This window comes from Lissotriton vulgaris, chromosome 2_1 (assembly GCF_964263255.1).
Source record: "Lissotriton vulgaris chromosome 2_1, aLisVul1.2, whole genome shotgun sequence".
NCBI classification, from domain to species: Eukaryota; Metazoa; Chordata; class Amphibia; order Caudata; family Salamandridae; genus Lissotriton; species Lissotriton vulgaris.
This window is the reverse complement of record NC_141687.1, coordinates 1,134,994,845-1,135,022,570: the sequence shown is the minus strand read 5'-3', so window position 1 is coordinate 1,135,022,570 and position 27,726 is coordinate 1,134,994,845.

Genomic DNA, 27,726 nt, shown 5'->3' with positions numbered 1-27,726 from the left:
GTATGTTGAAGATAAGGAAGGTGCACCAAAATTAGAAGTCCAAAGATTCGCAGTAATATGAAAAAATCCTTTATTAGTTCAATCTTTAAAAGGCCTTCTAATTTTGGTGCACCATCCTTATCTTCAACATGATGGATGGAATGCTGACAATGCAAACATTCTCCCCAGTCAAAAGATCTGGGTTAGATCCATTGTTCTTTTGTCCACTACGCCACCCCAGTTTGGACCAAGCCATATGCAAATCAGTCTTGACCCGGTGCCCCATGGGAACAGTCCAGACCAAACTGCCAGGCCAGGTCCTCCCTGGGCAGGAAACAAGCATCCTGGGACCGGTTTCAGGGTATGTCAGACTACGCCACCCCAGTTTGGACCAAGACATATGTAAATCAGTCTTAAACCTGTCCCCCATGGGAACAGTCCGGACCAAACTGCCAGGCCAGGTCCTCCCTGGACCGGAAATAAGCATCCTGGGAGCGGTTTCAGGGTGTGTCAAATTAACTTTATTCCATGAGTTATCGTTTCTTAACGGAAGTATAACTATAACTGCTGAATTTCTATGGTTTTGTTCATGTAAATGTGACCGTAGCTATAACACCTCTGTAACCTTTGGTTAGACAGATGGATAGATAACAGACAGACAGACAGACAGGCAGACAGACAGACAGACAGACAGATAGACAGATAGATACATAGATAGATACATAGATAGATACATAGATAGATACATAGATAGATAGATACATAGGTACATAGATAGATAGACACATAGGTACATAGATACAGATATGGTTTGCTCTGTATGTTAGCAAGGCTGAGTGAGGGTGAGTGAAAGTAATGGACTGGAAACAGTGAGTGAAAATCAAGGAGAAAGTACATGAAAATGAGAAAGTGAATGACATGAATTGAACTGAGGTGTCCTCTGGCTAGTCCCTGCATCTGGCCCATCATGGGTATCCTACCACAGCAAGAGAGTGCATGAAAGGGGCAAAGTGAAAGAGAGAGATTGCTCAGTGGTGGGTGGCCACATGCCTTAGTAACTCTTTGCATACAATCTATATTGCACACAGCCTTTGAGCATGAACAGCCCCGGTTGCAGATTCAGGCTTCTATTGAAGCCAACCTGCTGCTGGTGGCCAACCATTGTTGCACACAGCTATTGGCCATAAACAGTTGGGGTTTGATGCAGGGTCTGGCCTGCTCATTCTACCCACTGCAGGCAGTCAATTCCTGCTATTCATAGGGTTTGCACCACACAACTTTGTCTTTATCCAATCCTTTTTAAGCTTCACTAATCTATCTTCCTCTTATTGGGAAATCCCTTTTGCAATTCCATATTCACTAATATTTAGGTGAAATGTGTGGTGGTGAAGCTTGTACTGGGTTTGATGAACACAGGTATTGAGCTTACCCTGACATTCCAGTTCTGTTTTTTAGATCTACAGATCCATGACATCTTCTGCTTTAGTCTAGGCCTGCAGAATCTGCCTTGGTTCCATGGATCCTGGCCAAAATGATATGTGTTGAGGTCCATGGATCTCAAAATATATCCTGCGACTCATCCTAATTAATTTTTTTATTCAATCTAGGGAGGCCCTTTGAGGATCTCCACCCCAACTGTGACCTTCTTTTTTTAAAGAGACAATGACTGTGCCCAGCATACTTGAAATGGCTGGATCTGTGGTTCTAACTTAGGAACTGTGGGTCCCTGGTAGTTTTACTTTGAAAATGCAGATCAAAAGGGAGCACAGTAGTAAAGGCTTTCTCAAACAATTGGATTCCTTTAATTTTTGGGTTGGCAGAGCACCCATGGATCCAACACGACTGAGATGTGCAAACGCGTCAACACTTTAAAGCCTGTTTCAAAACGTCTTTAAATGCTTGTATCTCACATATGTTTGAACAGATTTACACCAAACAAACACACTTTCAGAGTAAAGTTGTACTTTCATGTCAAGTCTGGTGTAAATTTGTTTATCAGTTTAGGCTGTAGAAGCAAGCAAAATTGTTTGTAGGGTGCTAAAACGGGAAAACACATTTTCCCATACCTTTTTTCCTCTTAAAGAGATCTCTGGAAAAATAGCTGTGCCTGACTCAGCTAGCTATGCCAAGTGACTGCCAAATTCAATGCAAATCCACCCAAGAGGACAAATGTCATAAGCAAACCAAAAATGGCAATTGAAAGTATGACTGAACCATAACTCCACAGTGACAACTGCCACAGGGTAGACTATTTAGTTCACTGAAAAGCACAGCTAAAGGTTAGCTGAGGATAAGCCAACACAAAACCTAAAATCGATGTAATTCATCAATTATGGTAAGCTGCGCTTCAATTACACTGTAGCTCTCACCATGTCTTGCTCTTGGTACACAATCTTTTGTTCAAATGCCTTCTGCAAATGTGTGTACTGAGCATAGCCAGGTCATCAGTTATGATATGCATTGTCTGATGCCTATTATTGGAAACATATTACATTTTAGATTTTATATTCTCTGAACAATAACTAGCTTTTAACTAAGATTTAGTTTCATTATAGTAGACTGCATTCAGCTGGCATGGGCCCACTGTGAGCTGCACATGGCATAGGCTGTTCCCAGCGAGGTTTGGATATAGGTCCTTGTTTAAAATGTACAAATTCAGCAACTCCTATTAACCAAATGCAATATGGTACATGCATGCTGAAGTAAAGTGGCCTTCTTGCCATGATCACCCGCATTTTATGACTGATGCTGGTGATTACTGACTCGGAAAGTGCCCTTGGCTCTACTAACCAATCCCAGGGCCAGTGCTCTATCCTCTATAGGTATATGGTAATTGGTATGATTCTATTTGTCCAAGACAGCATATCTGTAAGTCCACAGGATATGGTAGGGCATATAGGTGTAGAAATCCCGGTTGACTTAATGCACTTAAGAGTACACTTCTGTGGTGTCTTGTGTCGTTTTAAGGCCAGGCCTGCTTGGCAGGCTGTTCTTAACAAAAAACTATGTCCAAATTCGACTTTAGAATTAAAAGTACTTCTAAAGCACAAAACAACTTTTTTTATAACTTATTAGTCATTCCTGAGGTCCACCCTAGGAGTCCCAAGGATAGGGTGCACTGTTATAAAAAGCAGGGACGATATAAAAGATGATTATTATGCCCTAGTAAGGAAAACAGCTCTGTAGTAGTGCTGCTAGCCTCTTAGACTAACATGGGAAGTCTTTATTAAACTTCATAATGTTTTTATTGGAGCTAGCTTGTGGTATCATTCAAAGTATCAAATTACTGGTCAAATTAAATCCAGAAATTTGCCAAAGTTTGGTTTAATGTAACTATTACAGGAAAGTAATTTTAGAACTTATCTTTCTTACTATTCTGATGTTACCTAACATTGCCCTGTAGCAGCCTTTTCTCTTCACAGTACCCAGACCAGCCCACACTTCCTTGATCCCCAGCTGGGTGGGAGCCTGCCTAATTAGATTAGGAGCCGGGCTGGAAGGGGAGTGTAGTCAGATTTTGCCTCACCTCTGGGTTGGGTTACACAGACATACACACCAAGGAGAGAATGTGGGTGAACAGTGCATTCTGGGTCAAAAATATGCCACACTTCATAGGAAGTGGTCAAAGCAGAGGGAGGTAACTTTATAAATGTTGGTTGGGGGTTTCCTGGACTTTGCAGGTGCATTGTGGGAAATTGAGTCCTAACCACCAAGAGGCAATACTGAGACAATCAGATGTCAAAGTGTGGAAACTCTCTGCAAAGTTTTACAGAAGAGCTCCAAGAAGAGACCGACAGGACGTCGTGAGTCTAGCTGCTGTCTTTAAATCGAGAATCTGTCTTCCCGCATTGGTTTATCCAGCTAAAAGCCCCAGAGCTGCTCACCATTCACATTGAGGACAAAGACTTCCAGAGGTTCACTAGGGTATCACGCTGCAGTAGGTCACCATCCTTGAACCAAACTTCGAATCTGAGAAGCCTGAGGACCCGCTAACAATTCCATCGATGAGAGAAAAGCTCCAAGAAAAATACTAAGTCCGAAGGTAAACCTTTGAGCGGGTTCTTGCTCTCATTATACGACCTGCTCTCCATCACCATCAGACTAAAATTTGTACTTTGTCCCGGTCAAGCAGGACCTGATAGCTGCGAGTGGCGACTTAAGCATTTTGGCCTATAATGCACAATTTTGTATTTAATCTTTAAAAATTCATATCTTTGGTTCCCTACATTGGATTCTTTTTGTTTTGGTGTTGTTTTATCGAGAAGAATAGTCTCTATTTTTATAAATTGGTGTTGGAAAAATAAAATTTACTGAAAAAAGCAGAGTTATGTTTGAGACTCAAACTAAATTTTGCCAGGTCTGTTTAAGGATGAACACAATGCTAACATAAGAAATGGTTAACAACCTTGGAAAAAGTTCTGTGCACATTCTTAAACATAACTGATAAATATCAGTGGTTTTACACAATTGTGCCTGAAACATGACTCATTTTCCTACACAAACACATATATACACACAGTCTGGGGGAGATAGCCCATCAGGGGCTGTATTACGGTATGGATGCATTTTCCTGGTTAGAGCTGGGCACGCCTTTCAAAAGGTGCACCCATTGCTGACTAGAAAAATGCACTGTATTCTAGTGAATGTGCTGCCCCCAGGGCAGCCGCAAAGTCACCCTGCCCTTGGGCCATCGTATTCAGGTGAAAAAAGGAGCGGCTGCTTTAAAGCCTCACCATGTTTCAAAATGCAGGAGGGAACCCACCTGCACTTTAAAGGGGGATTAGAGATCCCCTTGCAGGTGGATGTAGTAAGTGGCTGCACACACCTGCAAAGGGATGTCTGGGGGTCCATGGGACCCCTTTGTCCCCTACAGAGGGCTGCTGTCAGGGAGCAAACTGACTGTGCACCACTTTTTAGATGGTGTGCAGTCAGTGCACCTCCTAACAGCTTCTTTGCCTCTGTGCCCACATCTGTAATACTGTGTGGGTGCAGAGGCAAAGGGGCCATACCCCCTTCCAAATGAGCCAACACCCTCTGATGATAGTGCTGCTGCTTATGTGCTCCAGCGCTATAAGTATTACTGGGAAGCAAAAGCATCTGCGGCCCCTTCTGTAATGCCAAAGTGCCTGTGGGCACAAAATGCAGGCACAAATGCCTGTTGCACCCCCAGGGCACTCCAGTAATACAGCGCCAGTGTGGTTTTGGTAAGATGACACGTTCCTTTGGGAAGGCATTTTTTTTTTTCGATTTACCGATTGATAAATCTATAAAAAAAACTTTCCAAACAATAAGTACATCAACCTTGAATCCTACATGGCAATATTAGTGCATATTTCTCAATTGAGAGACAAAAATAAGGGGGGTCCCAAAAGTGGCATTGCCCATTTTAATTCCCTTAGCATTAGTAGCCGTTGCTGTTGATACAAATAATGCCTAAAAAGCATTTTGAAAAGATACCCAGGTTGGGCATAAAGAGGTTACATTTTATAAATACAAGGACCTTCATTTCATGAAGGATCAGCAGCACTGGAACTGCTGCCCTCCTCAGCTCCAAAACTAATAACAAAATACTCAGATATGATTTTCCCAGGTAGCTGTACTCTTCTTCAGCAATTACGGGTCTGCAGATCAAAAGACTGATCTACTGTACCAAAATGAAGCAAGGCGCTGGGTGAAAGATTGGGAGACACTATATATCCGTACATTACATTACAGGATGCATAGATGTAGTCCCTACATCTTGAAACTAAATACAGATTCAGAATATCAGGTCTAAGGGAAAGCACATTCTGACCTTCATGCCCATATGGGGGATCCTAAAAAGATAAATTGTAGTTACATTTTGAAAACTGCTGATTTTTTTGTCGGATTTACATATCCTTCATGACTGTTAGTGTGACCCCCATGGTATTTTGAACCATTTGTGGTTCAGTGGAACCAGCAAGCTTCCTATACATGGCACTACCAAACTAGGCAAGATTCACAGACCCATGCTAGCCCTCTGCAGGATCTGTGGCTCCAGGTTCGGTACAGCAAATCTTCTAAAGGTCCTTGAAGCTTGCCAAAGGTCTGAGTACCCGTAGGGTGTCTGAGTATCTGTGTGGGGGAGGGATTGTATGACTGCCTGCATGGATGAGTGAATGGGTGTGCCAGTGGCTCTATGGATTAGTGAATAAATATGTGAGGGGCAGTATAGGTGACTGAGTGTGTGCATGGCTGTGTCGGTGAGAGAATGGATGTGTCAGTGGTATATGGGTGAGTAACTGCATATGTGAAAGGCAGTATAGGTGAGTGTTAGAGTATATGAGTGACTGTATGTTATGTTACGTTGTGTTATTTGCACTTATAGAGCACACGGTAACCCAGGGGTGTCCTGGTGCTAAGCACTGGCTACTGGGAAAAACTAGAGTGTACGCTACTGGGAGAAGAGCCATGTCTTCAACCCCTTTCTAAAGTAGAGGAGATCGGGGGCATTCCTGAGAAAGAAGGGAAGCTCATTCCATGCCCTAGAGGCACAGGTGATAAAACGCTTGCCTCCCCAGTTTATTCTTTTAAATACAGGAACTTGGACTTGTTTAGCTCCAGTAGATCGTAACATTCTTCCCGGGACATGCCATTGGAATTTACGCCTAAGAAACTCAAGGCCTTGCTCCATTAATGGCCTTAAAAACGGTGCAAACTGCCTTAAAGCATGTTCTTTGTTTCACGGGGAGCCAATGCAGTTGCCTGAGCTCCTCTTTTATGAAAACAAATTTTGGGGTTCCTGACAGCAATATGGCCGCTGCGTTTTGGGCTAGTTGGAGCACGTTGATGTGTTGCTTTTGGGCATTCAGATATAGGACATTACAGTAGTCCAAGTGCGACATTATAAGGGCTGTTACCACTGTCCTGAGACTGCTTTCGGTCAAGAATGGCTTCATTTTTCAATATAATTCTTAAGACTAGAAAGCAGGCCGAGATCCCCATACTTATTTGGTCACCCATCGTGAGTTTATTGTCCACTAATACCCCGAGGTTGTGAGTGTGTTAGAAATGGGGTCTCTAGTTGGGAAGAGCTTGCACCTTTGTCCAAATAGGAACCCTTCTTTCTAATCAGGATAAGCCCCCTGTCACTCACAAACCAGACACGGAATGCACAACGTAGCAGATGCATACAGGATGGATAGGCTAGAAAATACCTACTTTGTAAAAGTGGTATTTTCAAACACAGAATGTAAATATCACCCTCACTAAAAGATGTATTTTACCATTCTGGGTTCAGGCATACTAAACTTGATTTTCTTCCTTGTTCCCTTGGTCAGTTAGGATTATAAGTTGTTGTAATCAAACTGCCCATTCTGGTCTATTGGAACAGGTAGCCTTGCAATAGTGAAAAACTAAATTGGCTGCAATTCACTATCAGGACATGCCACACACATCAGGGCATGTCCTGCCTTTCACATACAATGCACCCTGCCCACAGGGGTACTGTGGGCCTACCTTAGGGGTGACTAACATGTAGAATAGGGAAGGTTTGCAGAGCCTGTGTGCAGTCCCAGACTGCACACAGGCTCTGCAATGGCAGGCCGAGTTACATTTACGGGCTGTTTGTGTGGGTGGCACAATCCAGTGCTGCAGCCCATTAACAGCGTTTGATTCACAGGCCCAGGCACACTCAATGCACGTTACTGGGAATCATCCTGGACTCCGAGCTCAAAATGGACCGCCAGATCAACTCTGTCTCATCTTCCTGCTTCCACACCCTCTGCCTCCTTCGTAAGACCTTCAAATGGATCCCCCTCGAACACCGAAAGACAGTCACTCACGCCCTGGTCACCAGCAGACTCGACTACGGCAACGCACTCTACGCCGGAATAAACAAAAACCTCATCCGCAAGCTACAGAACATCCAGAACGCTGCAGCAAGACTGGTCCTCAACATGCCAAAACACTGCCAGCACCTGCACACAATCCACTGGCTCCCCGTCGAGGCGAGAATCACCTTCAAGATGCTCACCCACACACACAAGGCCCTCCACGGCACCGGACCAGCATGCCTGAACAGCCGACTCAAATTCCACGCACCCCAAAGGACCCTACGATCAGCCCAGCTTTCCTACGCCGTGGTCCCTCGCACCAGAAAGACCAGATTGGGAGGCCGCTCCTTCTCCTTCCTCGCGGCCAAATCATGGAACGCCCTTCCGCTCCACCTCAGACAGACAACATCGCTCTCCATCTTCGCAAGAAACCTCAAAACCTGGCTCTTCGACAGACCCCCTCCTTGATGGAAAGGAACCTGCACCCCCCTTCCCCCCCCCCACCCCTAGCGCCTTGAGACCCTCACGGGTGAGTAGTCGCGCTTTAACAAACTCCTGATTGATTAATTGACTCCTGATGATTGATTGACACATAAATCATACAGGCCAATCCTGGAAACACCAATCCATAACACATTGTACATAGAGAGCATATGCACTTTAGCACTGATCGGCAGTGGTAAAGTGCACAGATTCCTAAAACCTACAACAACAGGTCAGGAAAAATTAGAAGGAAGAAGTAAAAAATTTAGGGATAACCCTGCAAAAAGGGCCACCCATTCTCCAACAGTGAGTGAGTGATTATGAGGGTGGTTGTATTTCTGTGTGTGTGTTTGATTCAATGACTGTATAGGTGAGTGAGTATGTCCACAGTTAGCATCAGTATTAAGTGAGTGGGTGTATGTATAAATGTGTAGGTGAGTAAGTGGCTGTGTGATTGACTCTATGGGTGAGTGAGTCGGTGTGTGAGTAGCTCCATGGGTGCTGACATAGTGTGTGTCTTTATGGGTGTATGAGTGGATATATAAGTGGCTGTATTAGTAGGTGAGTTGGTGTATGAGTGGTTCTGTGGGTGAATGAGTGGCTGTGTGTTCAGACTTCTGATGCTTTTCAGAATCATAGTGTAGAAGTTGGAGTGGGTGTCTGAAAGTTCATTTTGAGGGGTGAGTGGGTGTGTCAGTGATTCTATCGATGATGTCATCAGTGATGTCATTTGAGATGTAATCAGTGATGTCCCTGACCATGTCATGAGTGATGTAATATATGAGTTCATCAACAGTGCATTGCAGGGGCGCGAGCTTTAGTTTGCTCAGCTAACTATATAAGGTTGAATTTCTCTGGTTTTATGAGTCAAATTTTAACCTAGCTATAACGTCCATGTAACCTGTTTATTTCAGTGAATTTCTACGTTTTTTCAAATTCTATTTCTTAATTGTACTATCATTTTTTTTTAAGAGAGCCTCTAAGATTTTCCTATTTTCATTCTATAATTGGTATATTGTATATTATATTTATATATACCACTGTTTTTTTATTTGGTATGTGTTTATCAGAAAGTGACATTAAAACTGGTTTTAATTGAAATCATTTTTTGAGTGGGCACAACATTGTCGCATTTAACGTGGAGAATTTGTGATCAGCAAATGTATTTTGCATACTAAAAAATACCCTAAGACATTTTTTAAATAAAGTTTAAGTCTAAATATTTAGCAATATATTGTTTTAACTTTTCATTCTGTGATCAATTTAGGAGAAAACCCCCTTTACAATTTTTTTTTTGTATTCACGACTACCGATGTTGTTGCGGTGATGTCGGTGTCACGAAAAGTGTGTGCTTTGTACAAAGTGTAAAACATATATATATAGACACATTCTACAGTATATTGAACAGTGGATCTTTATCAATGTACTTACTAAACTCATTTTTGTAGTGAAATTCCAGAAAACTCATCTTCAAAGACTATTTTCTGTTTTTGCGGCGACACCGGGTGCCGCAATGTTGTCGGTACCTGCAGTCACCACAAATACATCAGCAAAATGACAAAACAAATATAGACATTCAATAGCCACCACCACATTCAAAACTTTTAACTGCAAAGTAGATTATAAACAACACAATAAACACATTACTATCTAAATAACTGTATATTAGCATGTACAACTCCCTTAATATCTCTATGACACAGTGCATAACTTTTTCAGTGTACTCTATGACTGATTCATCACTCTATCACTAAGTCTCTCATTCACTGTATAAGTATTTGAAAGGATCTTTGTGATGGTGAATCAGTCCATCAATACTTCTGTAATGAAATGCGTGACTGCCTCAGTACATCTATGAGTGGGTGCATCAGTGTCACAATGGGTCTTCGATTGGTTGTGTAAGTCTCTTACTCAATCTGTGAGTAGGTGCATGATTGCCTTTGTCCATTTGTAAGTAAGTATATGACTGGATTTCTGAGTGGATACATGAGTGTCTAAGTGGGAGTCTGAGTGGGTGAATGAGTGGGTGCGTGAGTGTCTGAGTATATCTGTAAATGAGGTCATCTCTCAGTGGGTCTGTGACTGGCAGCGTGAGTGTCTGAGTGGTTCTGTCAGTGGGTGTGTGGGTGTCTGAGAGCAACTGTGAGTGGGTACATGAGCCTCTGACTATATAACTGATTGGTGCACAAGACTCTGAGAGGGTCTATGAGTGGCTGTATGAGTGACTATATGGGCGCATGAGTGTATTTGTGGGTCTGGTAGTAGATGTCTGAGTATCTGAGTGGATCTGTGAGTGGGTGACTGGTGTATGTGTCTCAATGGGTCTGTGAGTGGGAGCATAAGTCTCTGAGTAGGTGAGTGAATGAGTGCATGCATGAGTGTCTGTGACTGGAAGGGCGAGTGTTTGGCTGGGTATGTGAGTGGATGCATGAGCCTTGACTGGTTGAGTGAGTGGGTATGTGTAAATCTGATTGAGTTTGTTAGTTGGTGTATGAGTCTCTGAGTGTTTGAGTGATTGACTGAGTCCATAAGTCTCTGAGAGGGTCTGTGACTGAATATGGGAGTCACTGTATGGGTGTGTGAGTGGATGTATGAGTATCTTTGTGAATCTGTAAGTGAGTTTATTAGTGTCTCAGGAGTTCTGTGAGAACATACATGAGTGTATGAGTAGGTCTGTAAGTGGGTGTGTAAGTCTTTGAGTGTGTCAGTACATGGGTACGTGACTCTCCAAGTGATTCTGTAAGTGGGTGTATGAGTATCTGAGTGGTTTTGTGAGTGGGTGCATGAGTGCCCTGGTGGGTCTCTTAGTAGGTGTTAGAGTCTCAAAGTAGGTATGAGACTGTACGCATGAGTCTATGACTGAGTTTCTAAGTAGATTCATGAGTCTCTGTGTGGGTTAGTACATGGATGCGTCACTCTCCGAGTGAATTTGTAAATGGGTGCATAAGTACTTGAAAGGTTATGTGAGTGAGTGCATGAGTATCTGAGTGGATACGTGGCTGGATTTATAAGTGTGTGAGTGGGTATATGAATGGGTGCATAAGTGTCTGATTCAATATGTGAGTAGGTACATGAGTGTGTGACAGTGACTGGTGAGTGAGTACAAATATATATATATTTCTGTGTAATATATTTCACTATTGTTCACGATGGCTTCGCAAAATTCACAATATCCCCACGATGGTACACGGAGGCCACACTGGCAGTCGCGGCGGCATTGTGAATATCACGTGCAATGAAAACAATCAATTTTGGACATATAATTTGTATCACTAACACACCAATTTCTCAAACATGGGGTTAGAGTTTCTCCAACTTGACCCCTTATGTTAGCTTTCACACAAATTTTCAGCCCAAGGAACCATTCCAGAATGATAAACTGGTGGCTGCAACTTTCTGTTCAGGTTGTGTCCAGCCAATTACAGCATTCCCAATGGCGTGCACATCCACAAATATTCGCAAAACAACTGCGAAATATTTGCAGCTAAAGATATATCTATACATTTTGGCTTACATTTCTCAAAAATCTACTGGACAGAGTTTCACTAAATAACAAAAAACTCAATCTGCCTAACAGCATCTACCTTTCTGTCAAATTTGGTGTCATTCAGTCCAGCGGTTCAGGCTGTAGGTTCAACAATGGTCGAGTATGAAAATTAACATTACAAACACTGGAGTTCTGGACCGAATTAAGATCCAGAGGTGTCAGGGACAACACCCGAAGACCCCTGAGTTCTACCTGTCTCGGTGCACAAATAAACAGAAACACGGGCTTCTCGATGGTGGCGTCAAAGACCAAAGGTTTATTACTGCAGGGATACAGAAGTCACAGAAACTACACACGGGCAGATTCTAGGAGCCTGTTCGATTTGCACTAAGTGAGTTGCTCCTTAAATACAGAGTTTTTAGCTGCAGGCAACATTCTTCACGTGCTAGTACATTTCTTTAAGCTTTGTATCCTAAACAATAAATATTTGGCGTCAAACAGGAATTGTCAACAAATTTCTGATGTTCAAACATTACGAATGAGAGGTTCCCACTGTTCGATCATAATCCCATGTCATCTTCTCATTCAAGAGCCGGACCGCCTCATCGTAAATTTCGTTACCTCCCCCTAATAAAGGCCCAGAAGGAAAGGAGCAGAGCCAGGTGTAGAAGATAGAAAAACAGGATAAGAGATGTTTGTGGGTCGTAAATGGGCAAGGCTACCGACTTCGGCCACCTAATCGTGATCAGGCCAACGTACACAAGAACCAGTATAGCAGGACTGGCCTCGGGCAGAGGAGGCAGCTTCTGCCGAGTCATGCGGCCACAGCGTTTCTGACTTAAGGTGTACGTGTCATCAACAAGGTGAATCGCCGGCTAAAGCCTACGCGTCCTTTGAGTGTAATGCATTGATCAGAGGTCACTGTATGTCCATTGACTATGTGAGGGCAAGAAAACAAGATGGATGCCATAATCTAAAATGGATGCCATCGGTGTACCGGAAATGTGCTCATAACAGGAGTACTCTTGCTCGCAGCATAGCGAAAACACCAGGATAGACTATATGGATCATTTACGGTTCACTGGTACCGAAATTATGGGTTTACGACGATGTCGAAAACACGGGTTCGAATCGTCACGGAACCTCAGACCCTCCTTTTGCCCTAACATAGGCAATTACTCACTCTATGTCAGAGTCAATCTCGATGTTCATTAGGTCAGTGATATGTTGCTGTAGCATTATTCTATCTCGTACCTTGTCTCCCAACACAGGCGGTTTCCTTAAGCAAGTTGCAGCACAAAGGCTACACAAGGCAGGGCCACACTGGATAATAAGACAGCACGAGAATAGGAACACTAAGATAATACCAATGACCATTAGAACCTTCCATCCCCACGCTGATAATAGAGTCCCGAGCCATTCCATTAATGACCAGTTTCCCTTGTCTACATGAATAGAGTCGGAAATCTTGTGTAGCTTTGAGATCGCTTCATACACTGTCGGAGCATTATTGGGAATATAAACACAGCAACTCAATTGGATCATTCTGCATACCCCACCTCGATCTGCAAGTATTACATCTAGAACCATACGGTTCTGTAATGTCATGAGACGATCCGCCTGAAGCTCAGCTGTCAAGTTACTAAGGGCACCAGCAGTTTCTGTAATAGTAGATTCAACTACCCGTGTTAGCTGTCGTAGATTTCTACTATTGGCCATAGGCCCCAAGAACGGAAGGAAACCTTTGAAGAAGTCTCCGGCTTCCTGACCAGCGGTGTCTTCCTTGCTGAAAACACCTCTTACTCTTCTGGTTTTGTGATAATTTGAGGCAGCTGTGTATGCCGGAGGCAACAATCGAGCAATATAACATGAACCTGAAAAGTCAGCAGGCAACCATGTATATGCTCTGTCTCGACAGATAAAGTAGGTACCCTTAGCAGTGAGGAAGGCAGGGTAAGAGTTCGATGGATACACGTAAGTTTCAACACAATCACTCTTCCCCAGCCGAGCTCTTGGATTTCTCCCATTACCTTGCAAGCAAAATTGACCTCGGTGGGGTACGACCCAAACTGGAGTGGAGGTCTTACGTTTATTTTCACCCAAACTAATGCTATACTCCGTAGCATTCCAACTCAAATAAACTCGAAGCTCGTCTTTAGGGATGAATGGGGAATTATTGACGTCTTTTATTGTCAGTTATTCCCTTTAACAAGGCTTTGTTAGCGGAGTTATATTTAGTGGAATGTGGAGGACGCGGGGGATAGGTTTCGAGGGCATAGAAAAATACAGTCTGGAAGGCCCGACATGATCCATTATAGCTAAAAGGCAAGACCAGGTAGGGAATGCCTTTATCCATAGTGTGTGGTATCAAACCGCACACCCAGCAGTCTGTTGTGTTAACTACCAGTTGGTGTTGGTGCAAGAGTTGTACAAAAGTGTTATTTATAAATTCTGAGCGTCAAGCTTGCTCATGTTCAGGAAACGGATGAAAGGAATGAAAAGAAGCAATAGTAGGAGAAACAAGAACATGGGGAGGTACTGTAGTTGTGATCGGTGCAAAGATTAAATGTATACCAAAGACAATTCCACCCACCAATGTTATTAAAATAATATAATTGCACATTGCATCAGAAAACATTTGTTATGTAGAATTTTGTATAGTCTATTTCTGCAAACATAAATTACATTCTCTCGGTGCAGCTCAGGAAGCTCCATCTTCTACAACCGCTCGCGACCACTGATGATATGTACGTAGTTGAAAATGCCTCTATCAGCCCTGGGAGTTCCCAGAACTAACAGAAAGACCGACCTTGTGTCTGGCCCCCGCAGATTCAACTAGGCACAAAGCCACGACCCTACGGCGACCCAGACGGCAAGGTAATAGAAACAATAGAAATATACAGGGAAATACAAAATATTAAGCAAACTTCCTGGCTGGAGGCAATGTAACGGATCAAGATATGAAAAATAGGCAGTTTCCTGCTTTATTTGTCCTTGGTATGAGAGCGCAGGTTGTATCTCAATTTTCCTGGCATTGTTTGATCCGGGAATAGTCTGTTTTCATCAGGGGCAACAATGTTCAAATTCGCAGATGACAAATGTTCGTTCGATGCAGTGTTCTGGTCAGTGATCAAAGAAGCAGCTTCAAGAGGAAAAACAGAGTTCGGTGAATCAGTAGTTAGTTCTGCATCACTGAAAGGAACGTATTTTGGGACAGGTTCTGTATCAGAAGTACCAATTCCTTGTCTAACCCAGTTGTCATAAGGGAGTGGTAGGGGTACACGCTTAGTGTGTGAAGCGTGGACCCAATTCTTTCTGCCAGCCACACGTACAGCAGTCCTCGTTGCCAAGATCACTTGGAAGGGGCCCACGAACTTTGGTTGTAGATTCCCGGTCCTTCCAAAATTTCTGATAACGACGTAATCTCCAGGTTTCAGCTGGTGACCTGGACTTTCCGGAGGCTTTGGCAATGCATCGAAAACCTGTTGGTGAATGAGACTCAATTTAGCAGTCAAGTCAAAAAGGTAATCGATTAACATTGGATATTCTAACTGTTTGAACTCTCGAGGTCTTGGCACTCCCTAGACATTTGCAGGACGACCGAACACAATCTCATATGGGCTAAGCCCTACTCGAGAGTGCACAGTCGTTCTAGTGGATAACAAGGCCAGCGGTAGTGCATCTGGCCAGGACAAACCCGTGGAAGCTTGGACCTTGGCGAGTTTTAGTTTAAGGGTACCATTGTATCCTTCGACTAAACCTGCTGACTGAGGATGGTTTGCACTGTGAAATTTTTGCTTGATCTTCAAACCGGCACACACACTCTGCATAACTTTCCCTACGAACTCACTTCCGTTATCTGACCATACAATCCGAGGCATACCATATCTTGGGAAATATTCCTTTAGGAGGATTTTAGCAGTGGACAGGGCAGTGTTATCCTTCAGCGGATATGCTTCAATCCATCTTGAAACAGCACAGACTACCACTAGGACGTATTTAAGGTAATTACATCGGTCCATGTGGATGAAATCCAACTGAATCACTTCAAAGGGGCAAGAAGGAGGAGCGAAATGTCCAGCGGGTGTGGGGGTTCCCTTACCAGGATTATGCATCAGGCAAATCATACAGTTTCTCACCACTCTCTCTGCACACTTACTGATTCCATCATTATTCCAGACTGGGGCCAACATCTTACAAATTCCTTTAGAACTGATGTGCGCTGCTCCGTGCGCCATCGTTACTACCGTAAGCACATACGCATCAGGCAGCATCCAACGCTGATGTTCCGACAAGTCAATCCAACATCCACTCGAGTCCAATTTACCCGTTTTCTCTTTCCATTCAATCTTTTCCTCTTCAGTCGCTTCTTTCTGAATTGCTTTCACACTTTCCACTGTGTCCTCACACATTCCCGATTCTGCAACCCATCTCGCAGACGTCGCAACATACATTCTACTCATCGTATTCCTAGCTGTCTGTTTAGCTGTTTCATCAGCAAAAGCATTTCCACGACCAACATCATCCGTAACTGCTCGATGAGCACTGCACTTCACAATCGCAACTTCCATCGGTAAAGTTAGAGATTCCAACAAGTCATTGACTAGCTGACCATGCTGGATTTTAGTCCCATGGGACGTAATAAAACCTCTTTCCTTCCACAGTCGACCAAAACTATGCGCTACGCCGAACGCGTACTGACTATCTGTGAATACATTCACTCTCTTTCCCTCTGCTAAGACACACGCTCTAGTCAATGCAATTAATTCTGCAGCTTGGGCAGAATTCTGGCTCACTCTTGCAGTCTCCACAATCGTACTCAAAGTCGTTACTGCATAAGCAGCTGTCACATCACCATTTTCCAATTTAAAACAAGACCCGTCAACATATAACGTGCCATCTGGATCTGGTAACGGTGTATCCTTAAGATCAATCCGTCCTTTTGTCTCCTCCTCGGTTCTAAAACAACAGTCATGTGGTTCAGAATCACTCGACTCCTGGCTAGTCGGCAACAGTGTTGCTGGATTCAATACATTGCATCTTTTAATCTGAATATGACTCGCTAGTAGTGTCAGCTCGTAGCCTGATAATCTAGCACTGGTGAGGTGCTGAGTCTTCGTTCGGTTCATGAGTGTGTCCACGGCATGTGGAACCATGACCACCAGCATATTGTTCATGACCAAACCAGCAGATTGTCGGATGGACACTGCAGCTGCTGCTGTAGCTCTTAAGCAACTTGGCAACGCTCTGGCTACCGGGTCTAATGTTGATGAAAAATGCGCACAAGGACGTTGTTTATCACCAAATCGTTGCGTCAAAACACTCAATGAACAACCTTCTCTCTCGTGAACATAGAGTGTAAATGGTTTACTGTAGTCAGGTGTACCCAACACCGGAGCTGAACACAGTGCATTTCGTAACTCAGAGAAACTCTGCTGACATTCGTCAGACCATGGCACCGGACTCGGAACATCTTTTCCAGTCAGGGCCACCAATGGTTTTGCTAAGAGAGAAAAATTTGGGATCCATTGTCTGCGGTATGAAGTAATTCCTAAAAATGCGCGCACTTCTCTCTGTGTGCTAGGAACATTCATCTGTGTAATTGCTTTTATTCTCTCTGGGGTCAACCTTCTTCCTTCCTTTGACAAGAGATGACCTAAGTAGGTCACTTCTTGGCAACAATATTGCAGTTTGGAAGGTGACACCTTGTGATGTAAGTCTGACAAATGATACAGTAAGGAAATTGTAGCTGTTTTGCAAGTTTCCTTGTCATCAGCAGCCACTAGAAGGTCATCCACGTATTGCACCAAAGCAGAACCAGAAGGAAGTACAAAAGAATCTAATTGACTTTTTAATGCCTGACTGTAAATGGATGGGCTTTCACAATAACCTTGTGGAGCACGTTTAAACCTGAAACTCCGACCTCCTAGAGAGAAGCCGAAAATATCTCTGCTTTCTTCGGCTATTGGAATGCTGAAAAAGGCATTTTTCAAGTCGATCACTGAAAACCATGTAGCTGTGGCAGGAATCAGCGTCAACAATGCCGTAATGTCTGGAACCACAGGAAACTGTGGAATTACGATTTTGTTACCCTCTCTAAGGTCAATTACAAACCTGTACACTGGAGGTTTTGAAGGATCAGTGCGTTTCAAGATCGGCAAGACAGGACTGTTACAGACATTCCCTCTAGTTTCTTCTATTACATCTTTCTCAATCAAATCTTGCACTATCAATAAAAGTGCACGCTCGCCTTCACTAGAAATCCTGTATTGTGGTATTCGTGGGAATTTGACATTTGCTTTCAATGTTATTACATAAGGAGGAATTTCCAAAAGACCTACATCGTTAGGACCAGTCGCCCAAAGAGTATTAGGGAGAGAACGCAGCTCCAGTGGGAGCGCATCCATTGACAAGTACATCGGGGAGATGACTCTCTTACCCAACGTAAGCCGTACTCCTGAAGGAGAACAGTACAGTGTCGCATACAGGCGTTTTAACAGGTCTAAACCAAGCAGATTTTCATTGCAACCGGTCGTCAAAATCAAGGGTGCTTTCAATTGACAAGGCCCAACAGAAATAGACAAAGGACCAGAAACAGGATTGTAAACAGGGGCGCCTGAAAAACCTACTGAAACGTTTGTTAAGCCGGACAAAGGTGCGCCAGGGAGTTTCGCATGCATGATAGAACTTTTTGCTGCACCAGTATCCAACAGAAACGGTTCGACCACACCTGATGTAGCTACTGCGACATAGGGCCCACTCTGATCTACTGGAACTGATACTACTCCCTCTCTTTGTCCATGGCTGTCCTAGTATTCATTTTGTTGAATTTCTTCGCTGGCCTCACAGTAGTCTTCAACATGGTACTGTTGAGATCTACCAGGCTGTGCAGATTGTCCGTTTCGCTGATCGAAATAATTAGAAGGGCGATCATTAGTCTGCGGAGGCATAGTACCTCGTCCTCGGCCTCTAGAAGTTTGCATATAACCACCACGACCTCTCTGAGCTGGAACACCATTATTTTGCGCATTCTGTGCTAGAACTGGACACTCATTTTTATAATGACCTTCCTTTTTGCAGTACGCACACTGATTCCATTGGTATTGCGGTCTTTGGGAACTGTTATCGTTCCTCTGATATGGCCCTTGCTGCGAATTAGTCTGATTCGAGCGTGGTGGATATGCCTGTTGCAGAAGGACTTTAGTTTTTAAGTCTTTAGTTTTCTTTTCTGATTTTTCTTTTTCTTCTTTATCCCTATTTTCATAGTACTGAGCAGTCGCAAGTATTTGCGCAGTCGTAGAGACAGCCCACGCACTTTCAGAATCTCTTAATTTATTACTAAGGTCTGGTAACAAGTTGTGCACAAACTTATCAACAAATAATCTCTGTCCTCCCTCCGTGCTCATATCCTGACCACTATGATCTATAAAAGTTTCTTCGAATCTAGTGAAGAAGTCGGATACGCTTTCGTCTTTCTTTTGCTTGCATGCGGACAATTTGTCCTAATTTACACGCAATGCTGGCATCAATGTTTTCATTAGATCAATTATCCTACCAGGTAAATTAGCAATTAGGGGTTCGGGTTTAGAACCACCAATCTGTAGTCCATCTGCCGCTATGATAGCTGGCCAATCATCACCTAGGGCAACTGGATGATTTTCATTACGAATTTTAGCCCAAATAGGTTGCGGCACCACATTGCCAAATAGCATGTCGATGTCTGCTAAATTCATTACGCAAGCCTGAACCGTCTGAGTCAGCTCTTTATAATATCCGGCTGGATTTTTACGCGGATCTGGCAAGGCCTGCTTTACTGCTAACACTTCAGCTCGTTTCCACGGAATGTGTATCCACACTCTCTGGAATTGGGCTGGAGCGGCTGCAATACCATGGACCGCATCAGCTTGGATAGCTTCGCGCCATATTGGCGGAACCTCTCTCATAGGATATTGACGACCTTGTTTTGCGCTACGTTTCTCTAGGTCCCTTGGTGAACGGAGAGAGGAATCAGCCCTATAACTTAAAATCAGTTCCATCGCTTCTTTTACATCCTGACCTACTATCATACCTGCAGCAAATTTTTGCTGAACGTGAATTATCTCATCCGGAACTGATTCAGAATCGTCCTCCTCCCAATCCTCACGCAAAAGGGAGCACATTACATCGAACACGTAGCACTGGGTCGGTTCATTCCATGGCATGAATGTGTCTAACACATCTCGTACATCATACCTTCCAACTTTCGAAATCCATCTAAGGGCTGTGGAATCTAATATTCCATGTTCTTCAGTACTAGGAAGCTGACTACGTCTCTGAGTAGATTCAGAGGCAGGGCTCCTAATTAGAGTTTTGTAAAAGGGAGATAGAATATTAGTGACAGATTCAGTAATTCTCCGACGAACAGAAAGCGGAGTCATATAGCTTGCAGAAGATTTGAGTAGAGTAGTAGTTGGAACAGATGAAACAGCAAGAGTAGGGGTAGCAGGCAAAGTAGCTTGTGAAGCAACAGGTATAAGTGGAGCAGGCAGAGGCAAAGGAGCGGGCAACCCTGGAAGAGGGGGTGCCGGAGGAATATTGTTAATTACAGGAAGTACAGGAGCTGGATTCAAAGGAACAGGAGCAGGTATACCAGGCTGGACAGCAGCCGGTAACAAAACATTTGGCAAAGGTGGAGCTGTAGCACCCTGTGCATACGGTGGAGGTGATCTCAACAAGTAAGACAACAGGGGATCCTTTTCAGGGTCCTCTACTGACTTAACAGTACTCGATGGCAAGGCAGGATAGCATTTGTCGATCGCCAAATTACGCTCTCTATCAGCTATTTCTATCGCTTTCTCAGTTTGATCAAGTTGCAGCTGCTCAGCAGCCTGAGTTAAGGTCAACTCTTGCTCTTTCTGCTCTTTCTTCAATTTCTTAATCTCTCTTTGTTTAGATTCTTTTCGCCAAAAACGGAAAGAATCAAACATTGCCGGCCGGGCTTTCCTCTTAAACAGTTGTACTTCCAAATTATCAAGAACTTCGGGTTCGAAACTACCATGTAGTGGCCAACTAAGGACACCATCTTCCTTCGTGTAGCGAACCCACACCTCATTATAAGATATGGGACCCACACCATGCTTACAGTATAATTCATAAAGGGGAGTTCCAATCGAAGGAACCAGACATGAATCCTCCAACCGGGAATCCTTGTTGCAACCAAAACATGAAAACATACAGTTTTTCCGACTTACCATTTTACTAACCGGAACACAAACAAACACAGACAAAGATGCGCAATCGAACTTAGAACTTAGGCCTACCAAATGAACGAATGTATCGATACCCAAACCAAACCAAAAGATTATCGTAACTAGAACAACCAGTGATAATCTACAAAACCAAGTCAAACCAGAGAACTAAAAGGATAAATCCTTAACCAAAAACAACTAGCAACCACTTAATACTTAACTGAGGCACTGAAGACGTCACCAAGGAGAAACCCGTCCACGTTTCGCCGTACTAAGGTCTGCACCTCGGGTCCAAGACAGGGCGACGGTCAAGGCAGCGGACCTCTTCAGCCGTCCGAACGGGAACCCTCGTGGAAGAGAACGTCGGGCCACTTTTGCGATATACCGGGATCGATGAAGTGGGGCGCCTCCCTCTGGAATCTTCACACGAAGCTTCTCGACTCTTCAGGCTTTTGGACCGGTACCGAATGACGTCGCCCCACATTGGGCGCCAAATGGAGTTCTGGACCGAATTAAGATCCAGAGGTGTCAGGGACAACACCCGAAGACCCCTGAGTTCTACCTGTCTCGGTGCACAAATAAACAGAAACACAGGCTTCTCGATGGTGGCGTCAAAGACCAAAGGTTTATTACTGCAGGGATACAGAAGTCACAGAAACTACACAGGGGCAGATTCTAGGAGCCTGTTCGATTTGCACTAAGTGAGTTGCTCCTTAAATACAGAGTTTTTAGCTGCAGGCAACATTCTTCACGTGCTAGTACATTTCTTTAAGCTTTGTATCCTAAACAATAAATATTTGGCGTCAAACAGGAATTGTCAACACATTTCTGATGTTCAAACATTACGAATGAGAGGTTCCCACTGTTCGATCATAATCCCATGTCATCTTCTCATTCAAGAGCCGGACCGCCTCATTGTAAATTTCGTTACCTCCCCCTAATAAAGGCCCAGAAGGAAAGGAGCAGAGCCAGGTGTAGAAGATAGAAAAACAGGATAAGAGATGTTTGTGGGTCGTAAATGGGCAAGGCTACCGACTTCGGCCACCTAATCGTGATCAGGCCAACGTACACAAGAACCAGTATAGCAGGACTGGCCTCGGGCAGAGGAGGCAGCTTCTGCCGAGTCATGCGGCCACAGCGTTTCTGACTTAAGGTGTACGTGTCATCAACAAGGTGAATCGCCGGCTAAAGCCTACGTGTCCTTTGAGTGTAATGCATTGATCAGAGTTCACTGTATGTCCATTGACTATGTGAGGGCAAGAAAACAAGATGGATGCCATAATCTAAAATGGATGTCATCGGTGTACCGGAAATGTGCTCATAACAGGAGTACTCTTGCTCGCAGCATAGCGAAAACACCAGGATAGACTGTATGGATCATTTACGGTTCACTGGTACCAAAATTATGGGTTTACGACGATGTTGAAAACACGGGGTCGAATCGTCACGGAACCTCAACACACTCTTTATTTGCACCCTTATTTATCAGTACCCACTGCACGGATCAACCTCAAACTTTTCATGAAACACAGAACCTACTGTGACACTTTAAAAACAAAATCATGAAGATTTGTCTAATGACGCCAAAGTTATAGGCAAGTCAAAAAAGGCTTTTTTTTTCCTTTATTAACTCCAAAACTACTGAACAGATTTCTACATATACATGATGTATCACTAAAGATAAAGATCTTTAAGTAGCAACTTAATGAGATACCAAGTGAGGAAAAGTAATAAAAAGGAAACTAAGGGATTTATTTTCACAACTAAAACTTTAGTGGTGCCTAGACAGAGGCCAAGGCCTGTGGTCCCACCCAGTGGAAGATGGACGAAGGCTGTGTGCACAGGGCATTGAATGATCTTCAATAGTGGGTTGCAGGGTTCCACAGTAGTACAGGCTATGTGGCCACTCCCCATGTATGGCCAAAGTCGGGAGCAATGGGGTTTTGACATTTGCTGAGAGTGGGCCTCTGTGCTTGGCTTGTGGCAGTTAGCTAATGGCTATACACAGTGGAGATCGGACTCGAGCCCTAACTCTGTGGCCCACACCTGCTCTGCATGACTGAAAGCCATGTCCTGTGTGGGTCGGATACCCACAGCGGGTGGGGTTCAGGACCTGGCCAGAGGGTAGGCACATCGCCCAACTCCTGTGATGATTGGGCAAATGTCAATGGAGGATGGGGAATGGTACCTGGCCGAAAGTCATATCATATTGTCTATCTCTGCTATGCATAAGCACATGGTTAAAGGCCATAAGCAGTGGGGGTCTGAAACATTGAAAGGTCAGTTAAAGCATACCTTGACAGCAAATAGCTGAAGAAAAGACAAGTGGGGTTTGAACACCCCTGAAAGTTGAATTTGCAGGGCCTAAACTCCTGTCTGCCCTATGTCAGACCCTGTGCAGTACACAGCAGACGGTTAGGGTGTGGTGCTATAGTCCGAGCTCTGCAGCCCATCACTATTGTGCACAGCCAGTGGCTGTGTGCAATGAGGATTAGACACAAATTGAGGGTGCGACACCTGGCCTAGCCATGAATCAAGCCAGGAAACAATCAAATGCTGTGAGCAATGGGGGATAGATGTCATGGCGGGTGGGTCACAAACATCAGGCTGTGGTTAAGTCCTGAGCCCTTTCCTTTGTGGCACACAGCAAAAGGTCAAATGCAGTGGGAAATTAAATGCTTAGAAAGAGTGGGGAGAAGAGTCAGGCCAGAGTCGAGGACTTCCACCATCCTCTTTGAAGCACTGACAAAGGCCTGGTGCTGGGTTTCAGTCATGCACACAATGTGAAGTACTGGGGGAGGATGCCTGGGGGCCTAGTCCTGCAGTCCACGCCTCGGACACACGGTCGAAGGCCATGCAAAGTAGGGGTTGTTCAGCCATGAAGGCCAGAGGCCAGACCGGGTGCTCCATTTTCATGCTGAATGACCGAAGGCATTGTGCATTGCTGGTCAGAAGGCCTCAGAGGGCCAGGCATGTTGTCAGTTTGGAGGGCAGACCCTTTGGCCCACACCATTGCACATGGCTGAAGGCCTTGCACAGGGTGGGCCAGACACCCACAGTGGGTAGGAAGTAGAGCCTGGGCAGGACAAAGATGGCAACTGCTTAAACTTACCGGGTAAGCACCGCCTCGCTCTCCCATGATCCGTGATTCAGTGTTCAGCTTGCTCGGCTGGAGACCGGTCTTCCTGATACGGGCATGCTGGGAGCTGGCTCAGCGGCTCACTTGCCAGTTCTTTGTTGATCTCTTGGGAGTAGCTATTCCCACAGGATGTCTCTTTAACCTGCCCGGTAGAGTGCTGCCGGAGGAAGGGATGGCAGGGCGTGGAGGATAACTAAAGACAGGGGCTGCAGGCCCGAGCTCTGCAGGAACCGTGTGTCTGGTCTGCTGGTGTTGTCATAGAGGCGTGCAGGCAGAAGAAAAAGGAGTGTCCATGCAAGCCTAAGCGCAAGCTGGGGAACAAGAAACAACCATCAAAGAACCCCCTTAGCCTGGGACAAATGGAAGGTGGGTCCTAGCAACCCTCATTTGCATCTTTGTTTGCACCCCCCATCTCAGGGGAAAAAAGTGACCCTTCCCTGGAAATTTCTTTTAGCCCCTCATCCTTCAATGAAGTTGCTCATTCAAATTATGGCATCAATATGGGGTTATCAATAGCTCTTAGGGAAGGAACGACTTAGGTGGGGCAAACCCAAAATTGTTTGAAGACATTGAGACCAACGTCAAACCAGGAGCAATGGGAAAAGAAGATGAGGACAATATGACAGGCACAACCAACCCTAAAACAATTACCCAGACAGATTTAGGTAAAACAAGTCAAAAACAGTTGAGGACCCTAGCCCCTGAATGACCTGGGGGAGGAAGATTTTTTTCTCTTGCCGATGATTCAGATTCCTCCTAGCAAGAGAGCTCCTCATTGGGTAACAGGGGGACCTCAGACTCAAACAGCAGTATTCTCTTGGATGATCTCCAGATTACCCAAAGGAAGAAAACGTCAAGGAAAAAGACTAAGAATAGAAGAAGCAGCATGTTTGGGAACAATAGACAGCAACTAAAGTGGGACTATTCTCATGCCCAATTATATTTTCAAGAGGCTGGGGATGCTGATAAAACAAATATAGGAATGCCTATTGAAAGTCAGGAACCATCACTTTCTACTATATTCTCATCCTTGAAGCAAATGCAGGAATAGAATCAAAGTGAAAGCCGCCGGGCAAGGCTCGCATCTAAGAAATTGCAAGGGGGATGCGAAAAATAAATGAAACTTGTGGATAGATCGTGGAGCAGCTGACAACGGTGGAGGGCTGGACGGAATCTCTGGAAGCACAGATGGAGACATTGAATGCAGAAAATGCATCCCAGACTACGGTACTAGCAGACGCAATGTCTAAAATAAAGGATCAGGAAAATCGCCACAGCGGAACAAGTTATGTTTTTGGGGGATCCTTGAAGGGGTGGAGGGAGATTATCCCAGGGATTATATGTTATGTTAGTTTTATTTATAAAGAGCATTAATGCCTATGGGCGTCAAAGCTTTTTTGTTTCAGTTGTGAGTGTGATCCAGACTGCCGGCAGAATTACCACGATATAAACAACCAGGTCTTTACAGCTTTCCTAAAACAAAGAAGGCTGTGTTCATTTTTAATGCTTAAAGGGGGTGTATTCCATATTTTGGTTGCTTCCGTCAAAATGCTCTTTCCCCCATCTAGTTTTTTTTAGCCTTGGCTGTATCAATAGATTAGCAGAAGGCGAGCGAAGTTTTCTAGCTGGAACATACTGGTTGAAACTATGATTCAGAAAGGCTGGGCCCAAATTGTGGATTGCTTTGTAGGTTAAGCAGAGTACTTTATTTATTCTTTGTTTAATGGGGAGCCAGTGTAGCTCTTTTAGTTTTTTGAGCCACTGAACAACATTTGGGGGTTTTTAATAGGAGTCTAGTCGCAGCATTTTGTAAGACCTGAAGTTTGTTCAAATTATATTTTGGAGTTGTCAGAAGCAGACTGTAGCAAAAATCTATTTTAGAGAGAACTAATGCTGCAACTAGGGTATTTCATGCAAATGTCAAGGACCCCCTGCAAATTGTCTAGAACTCCTAGGACAGGGTAATGATACAATGGAAGCAAAATTCCTAGGCAGTCTGATAATTAGAACTACATCAATACATTTTCAAGTAGACCAAAGTGATAACAAGAACTCAGTGTAAAGAGAAAACAACTGTTTAAAACATAAAGAAAATAGCTTTATTCATATTTATCTAAAAATAATCGTAAAAGAGAAGGTAGAACAACAAATTGATGCATCATAATCAAGATGCAATGTGTTCACCATATAGTATTACGAGGCAAGAATTAATCCCAAAAATTCAATATACAGCACATTTGATACATGTTCATGCATATGATTATACCAAGCATTTATAGACAGTAACTGATGTAACAACTTAAGGCTGGGTGATGAAAGTTCTCAAATCGCATTTCGGCACTAGAAGTGCCTTCATCAGGAGTACCACAAATGTTTTTCCTACAGAGCAATACAAGATAAAAGTCTTTCAAACGTGTAAATGAATAAAGTCAATGAACAAACACTGAGTTCAGAGTTCTCAGGAATAAGCTTTGTACACAAAAGTTGCCAAAAATATGCAAACAATTTCTGAAATTCACTCAAGATTTACCAGTAACCCGAGATTACCATTCACCAGTGTGGATCAGGAGAGGTTAATCTAAAGATATAGCTCACCCATTGTGTGATTACAAACAGTGAGTGTTGAGAATGAAACTCAGATCAACCAAGAAGGACTAAAGCAAGACCAGTGATGGAAAAAGAGATTGCAGATGAAAAATGCTGGGACTCACAATGAATAAACGATATATAGAGCAAGCGAGCTTCAGTCAATTGGCTATGACGATGTCCACAGCACAGGACCTGTATATCAATATGTATCATTAGTTATCTTTATTAAGGGATGACAAGGGAATCAGAGACAAGTGGGTAGGGAAGCTAGGTAGTTAAAGGCTCACTAATGTTGTTTATAACTACAAAGTTTATGGGACTCAAGATGATACAATGAGAAAAATTATAGCATATATTTTGGCGGACGTCCTACAGCTAAATTCTTAAATTAAAGGTGGTTTTAGATATTTGTAAAGAGCCTTTGTAATTCTACACCTAAACTATTCAAAGCAAAAATAATGTAGATGTGTGTATAAAACACAACGCAGGACTACCTCTTTTAAAATTATCAAACTCTCTCTTCATGGCTCGAATGAGTATGATGAATATATGGCCTTAAGATACTGCTGGACTTCTTAAACTATAACATCCCAAAGCAGCAATTTAATGGTTACAGAAAGTGCAAAGGGCCGAGCACAATGCATGACGCAAACATTAGTCTATGGATGTCGCCATTAAAAGGTAGGGCTACTAAATATTACTTGATGATTCTAAAGAAAAGAAATCTGGATTCTGAAGCGGTTCAAAATTCACCCGGAGAAGTTTTAGTTGAAAACCATATAGTAGGCACAAACCAATGGGTAAAAGTGGATTGAAGACAAAGGACAGTCACACTAGAGAGACAGCTTCGCTCTGCTGTAACTGCACAGATAGATTGAGGTTATTCTGGAGCGGACAAAAAATAGACGTATATGTATAGCTAGTTACAGTTATTACCTCAATGCCTATGAATCAGAGTGCTGGATATGAAGTGTGAGGGTCCCGTTGTGAAATACCGTCCGGCAAGTTTACACTCTACAAGGAGCC